The sequence below is a fragment of the Mus caroli genome, unplaced genomic scaffold, assembly GCF_978045245.1.
Source record: "Mus caroli unplaced genomic scaffold, Mus_caroli_1 scaffold_19, whole genome shotgun sequence".
NCBI lineage: Eukaryota > Metazoa > Chordata > Mammalia > Rodentia > Muridae > Mus > Mus caroli.
In genome coordinates, this window is record NW_028227274.1 from 23,862,646 (window position 1) to 23,869,589 (window position 6,944).

Sequence of the window (6,944 nt, forward strand, 5' to 3'; positions counted from 1 at the left end):
ACAAGGTAAGATAAATCATCACAGAGGCTACTAAAGGCTTATATATTATGCTCAATATAATAGGGCTGTGGTGGCTGTGGTGCTAAGACAGCTCTGCTCTTTATAGGTGTAGAAAATGAGGACTACACCTACTAATAAATTCACCCAGATGATGCTGTTTTGTATCACTGCACAGAGAGTACAAAGAGGATGCGGGAGGGGGACAGAATGCAGAGATGTAGAGAGGAGCAATGACAACCCACACATTAAGAACTGTCATCTACCAAGACTTACAGTACAATTACTATGGATAGAACTTTCAGGTGCATTGCCTTATTAAATATTTAAAATGAAACTGGGTCTGCTTGCTTTACTTTGGAAAGGAGGACAGGTATAAGGGACACAAGTGAATCTAATATCACCAGACTTTCCTAATTTGTTTCAGTTGCTCTGATAAACACGAAGGCAAAACCTACCTGTGAAATAAAGACTTTCTTTGGTTTATAGGATATAGCCAGTCATCAAATGGAAGCCAAAGCAGCAATTCCATCAGGAAGGGAGCCTTGAAGCATGAACTGATGCAGAGGCCATAGTAAAATGCTGCTTTCTGACTTGTTGCCCGTGGTTTAATCAGCCTTTTTTTATATAACACAAGAACATCTGTTCAGGGGTGGTACTACTTCCAGTGAATTAGGTTCTCCCACATCAATCATCAATAAAGATAATGCTCTACAGACTTGCTGACAGGCTAATTTGATGGAGGCCACTCCTCAATTGAGGTTCCTCTTCAGAAAACTCCAGTTTGTTTCAAGTTGACAAAAATTAACTAACACTTACAGTGTAGATAAGTTAGTTTGTTCTGTTTTTCAGGCATGGCAATAAGCCACTCTAAGGATCTGGTGGCACTGGGGAAAAAAATTCTGAGGACTGAGTGGATTCAAGATCAATGTCCTAACTTAGCCTATACTATAAGGTGTGGGATTCTGTTTTTTTGGTGAACAAAGTTAAAAAGTGCTAGACAGGTTGTCAGAGGTCCAAAGCAGAGATCGCTCATGTAGAGAGGGATTGAAACACACACCCACACTGTACATGGAAAGCTGGCAAAAGGAAGCCTGGTAGAAGGAAGCTTCATTATGTTTAGGCTTAGGAGCGGACTGCAATTCAGCAGGCACATGAGACCCAAGAAGTTGCAGGGCTAATTCCAGTTCTCACTAGTGATGTTATGATATATAACAACTCACTATAAATGTTTGACAACACCACTAGAGGGAAATGATATCATTTTATCACAATTCTCCTCCTCCTCACCCTCCTCCTGTCCCTTTAATCATCATCGTTGTCGTTGTCATCATCATCATCATCATCACTATCACCATCACCATGTGCAGCAAACACAATATTTTTAGTTTTTATCAATAAGGCAAACCTAGATTACAGATTTTGGGTAACTTGTCCGTGGTCCCTAAAAAGAAGAGAGACTCAATATTTAAATTAAGGGTCTTTGCATCTAGAAGAAAGTTCTTTTTACAAGTAGTTTGCTTTTTCTAACAAATGACTGGGCTTGTTGATTAACTCTGTAACCAATAGCAGCACCAGGGCACACATAATGTTTTAGCCAATGTGTTAGAAACTATATTGCAGGTATAAATACTAATTTACTAAATCAAGGTATTATAGTTTCAAATGAATAATTCAAATTTTTCAACTTCAAGCTTAGAAGGTCATCAGTGTAAGTCTGTACCTTGTTGGCAGAAACAGAGTTCTCCTTGGTCTATGGTCTCTCCATCTGTACTTTCATCACTTGAGATCAGTTAATGTGGAGTTCTGAGAACTGAAGGACATAGAGCAGTGATGACATATGGATCTGCAAGTGTTCCCAGGTATCAGTGTAGGGGGCTTCAGGAAAACCCAATCAAGGCCAAAATGTCACAAGTTTGATGGACAATAGATGAAGCCACTAGAAGGAGGTGTAATAAACAGAGCGGGCTTCTGTTTTATCCCAGACACCATCTGCATACCTGGGAAGTCTTTGGCAAAAATAGGAGAAGAACACAGTCATCAGCACTCTGCTGAAGCCCATGGGATGTTACTGAAGGTTCCCACCAAGGAGTCCAACTATACCTCAAAGCCAAAACTTCAACTTTACCAACCCTATTCGAGTTTGAAATGGCAGCCAGGTAACTAGCCACTCCAACGTAAGCCCGGGATTCTCTTCAATGTCCTGAGAAGCAGTTCACGGTAGAGAATGGGATGATGTCTCATCATATGCATACACTCCATAAGTCTTTCTCCTCCTTGTTATTATTTCTCTTAATACCAGAGATGACAGTTAGCCATTGGTTCTTTTCTTAATAACTTTGGAGAAGTTCTTTATTCTATTCACCATATACCAGCCAACTCACAGTTCCCACACTGAGGCACAGAGAAGTGAAGTGTATTAATTACCCAAGGTAACCAAAATCCATGGGGTACATAGTATTAGAAGTTGAATTTTAAGAATTTCAAGTTTAGTTTTTAAAATGAAAATGTTTATTTTATATGTGAGTACTTTGCCTGGATGTATATTTGTATGCCATTTGCATGGCTAATGCCCATGGAAGATAGAAGAGGGTGTCAGATTACCTTGGCCTGAAGTTAAAGTTGTAAACTGGGATTATATATAGATATGAGCTGCTCTGTGGACCCTGGGAATTGAACCTGGTCCTCTGAAAGAGCAGCTAGTACCTGAAACAATTGAACCATCACTCCTGGTAGTGGTTATTACTAAGGAAGCCCAAAGACTTACACAGGCCATTTGTGGTAGAATGGAAAGTATACAAAGAAAAGGGCTGCTTCTGCCTAGGCAGTACACCTTCATTTTTATCTAATCTCATGAGAAAAGGGGAAGGAGTTTATAGCTTGGGGCAGATGCAGTTGGACATCTCTAAGTGAATTCATGCTTTTCGGTGGGATCAGGAGATTTTCTTGAGATTTGTAATTACCAGTACTGACAAGCAATGACATCACTTGATCAGCAAACTTAAGGAAAAAATTTTCTGAGCTACATGGAAAAGTATCAGGCCCAGACAGACTAAAAATGGCTTTTAAATAACCACAGCCTTCCAAAAAATGGCAAGAAAAATGTTAGAAGCAAAACACACTGGGCATGAGAATTTCAGCGTTCATACTGTGCACGAACACTTCTTGTTCTTATTTAGAGAAACATAATGGTCTGGCATTGGGCATGCCTTGAGACATGCAGCTCTCTAAAGCCAAGTCCCCCACCCTTCATGATTCCAAACCTCCATAAGCAGGGGCATCTGAATTAAATAAGAAACCTTTGAGATGCTTGAAGTTAGCTCAGTCTTCAGCTTGACTAGAAAGTTAATCAACAGCTTAAATCTTGAATTAGACATTGGCCATTGAGGCAAATTCCTGAGAAAAACCACCTAAAAAAATAAAAGATATATTTTGGCTCATTGTTTCATAATGTTGTTACAGTATGGGGGAGCTTGGAGGCAATGTGCAGCTGACATCATAGTGACCAGGAAGCAGAGAGAGGATGTCTGGTGCTTCTTTCTCTCTCTTTTACTCCATCATATGTAGGTCTGCCCAAATTCTGGGTATATTTTCCCCATTTAATTAATTCTTCCAGGAATCCCATCCAATTGTGTGTTCTATTCTAGTGGTATTTTAATCCAATTCAATTGTTAATTATGATTAACAACCACACCTCCGTATTGTGTGTTTGTGTGTGTGTGTGGGGGGGGTAGTCCTATACTAGAAAAGCAAAGGCAGAGGGCTCACTACTTGCACAAGTCCATCTGATCTACACAGTAAGTTCCAGACCAGCTAAGGATACCTACTGTGAAATTGACAGTTTCTTCATGTTAAACCCAGTGACTTTGTTTCATTCTGGTTTATTTGCATCACACACAGAAGTATGCTTCTTAGTAATTCCGAACACTTTTTTCTGGGTTATTACTATTAATTATTTGGAGGTATGTCTGATTCATTAGCTCTTTGTTGAGTATGTTCTTTTCTCCTTTTATCTAAAACATAGTACTTTCAAATTTTAATCACAGTGTTTGGCTATTCCTCTTGGGTTCAAATAGCTCTACTGGGCTCATCCAGTGATTCTTGTCCCACCCCCAGCTCAATAAATCTCTAGATCTTCTTTCCCCCAGCTGTGATCTTCCTTCAATAAGCTTAGTTTTGAAGGACTTGTTGGCAGGACAGAATTATCCCACAATTCTCTAGAATGGAGAGCTAAGCAGACAGACTTGGGCAACTGTTTCACTTGAGTGCAAGACTTGCCCATTCCCACTCATCTCCCCAGAAAGAAAACTCACTGTGGTGGTCTCATTAGCAAGTGCTGTACAGATCTGCTGCCAAGGAAACAGCATCCTTTCTGGTACCCATTGCCAGAGCTTAATCAAAAATGGAAACATAAAGGAAGCTCTGAAGCAAATACCCAATTTTTTTTTTCTACACCATAATCTCAGCAGGCCCATTCTGTTGGCAGGTCAGCTTACTCAAGCAATTACCCACACGAGTGGGAATAATCAGGAAAGCCAGTGTTGGGTAGATTGGAGTCTATCCATATAGCAGTTCACTATTTGCAAAGGAGGGGTGAGTGCCTCCAAAGCAGGGATGATGGACTGCCTGTCAGAAATAGAGCCTCTCCTGGAAATGGGAACAAAGGGTGCTCTCAGAATCCTTGCAATCATCAGGGTGCAGCTCCCAACAGGCATAGTACTACTTTAAGCAACCTCCTTATAGCTTCCTTGTCTCTAAAATGTGATTTTTCCATTCACTTTGAATTTTTCACTGCACAATACCACTGACTTCAAGATAATAAAGTTGTGAGTAATGATGGTAATGGGTCACACATAGGTCTCAAGTCGGATTCTTTCTTCTGGCCTCTTACCAAGGCACTTTCAAGACTACAAAAAATAGGCCCACAAGGTTAACAATATCAGTTTGCTTTTCCCGTTTCTGAGACTCAAGGTAAGTTGTTCTTCAAATCCAAGCATCTCCTTCTTGTAAAAGAGGAATCATAGTTTACCATGAGTGATGTGAATATGTGCTTGATCTATAACACATTGGGTATGGATTGTGTCAATCATGGTCTGATGAACTGATTCTTACAGAAACTGTGGCCAGTCCTATTTTAAATAACAATGCTTGAGAAACCTACTTCAGTGTCAAGAGAAATTCCTAAGAACATATTAATGGAATGGCTTCTTTTCTGCTGTCTTCAGCTATGGCAGACATGATGCTGGTAGCATCTGGGTGCCAAAATAAACAGCTGTCTGCATGAAATAAGGCAGGAGGCCCATACTAAATAATGAAGATGGAATGCATTAATTACATCATGGTAAGTAACTACCATATAAAATATGACCATTATATGATCATTATTACTTTTACTACATTATTCATGCCGCATAACTATAACAACCCACTAGTCCAGTGTCATACTGTTTTTTATAGAGAAGGAAAATGGAGCTCAAAGCATTTAATGACCTAATGGGCGAACCTCTAAAACACAAGAATAGTGGCTGGTAATGCTTGAAAAGGGTTCACAGGTTTGCCTCTGCAACTGCTTAATGAAAAATTAGGTTGTAACTCTGACTCCTCCTCCCATAGATGCCTTCTTAGACTGCCATCCCTGTATCTATACAAAGAGGGTTCCACACATGAGTGAGTATAGGATCGTGATTAGTTTCAGTAGCCAAAAAACATGAAGCATGATGCTCCAAATTGTTGTTATGTAATCTTTGCTGTTGGATGCTTGAAGAACATATGGATTTACCCCTGTCCCAAATACTCTGAGGCTTTGTGGGGACAATTTGAAGAAGACCATAGAAATTGTACCAAGTCATATTTCATATGAAGTGAGCAGGATGACTCTTAGTTGAGAGTCATGATGCTGGAATATTAAGTTTAATGTATGGATTTCCTTGTTTCCTTCAGCACAATATAGTGCTTGTCATCTCTGAGTTCACAGAAAAGAAAGCAGAGAGAAGATAACAGCAGAATATGTGCGATGATAGGCCAGCGTTTACATTTTTCAGCTTTAAAAAATTCTTTATTAATCCTAAACTGTGGGACACAGTTTTTCCTCTTCCCATATAGAACTGAAATGAATCTTACCATTAAAAAGCACAAAAAACCTAAATGTTTCAAACTTTAAGAGGACATTGAAATTTATCTTTGATAAACACTTATATCATGCATAATACAGATTATCTGTAATTAAATTTGTGGACCTAAGGATTTTTGTTTGTTTGTTTGTTTTGTTTTATTTTGTTCTGTTTCCCCTTTGTAGAGGTCTATACTGATAGGTACGAGTGTAAAAATGGACCATACACCATTCTAGCTTTCTTTGGGAATTCTGTGTTTACAATTATAATGGCTAATCTTGAATTTCAACTAGGTTACATCTGGAATCAACTGAAATCCAAACAGCTGGGCATTTCTGTGAGGAATGATCGTGATTCTACCATTTGAGGTGGGAAAATGCACCCTAAATCTGGGCTCCACCTTCTAGTGATGGCTTCCACAAACAAACAAACAAACAAACAAACAAACAAGTAAGAATGTCACTTTTGGCCGGGCGTGGTGGTGCACGCCTTTAATCCCAGCACTTGGGAGGCAGAGGCAGAGGCGAGAGGAAAGAGGAGAGAGAAGAGAGGCAGTCAGATCTCTGAGTTCGAGGCCAGCCTGGTCTACAAAGTGAGTTCCAGGACAGCCAAGGCTACAAAGAGAAACGCTGTCTCAAAAAAAAACCCAAAAAACAACAACAACAACAAAAAAAAACCAAAAAAAAACAAAAAACAAAAAAAGAATGTCACTTTTGCCCTCACTCCACTGTCAAGTTCATCTAATCTATTCTGCTACTGAGGCATTCCTTTCCTGTTAATTAGAATGCAACATCAATTGAAACTGAAACTGAAGACCAACTAAGAAATCCACCTAGT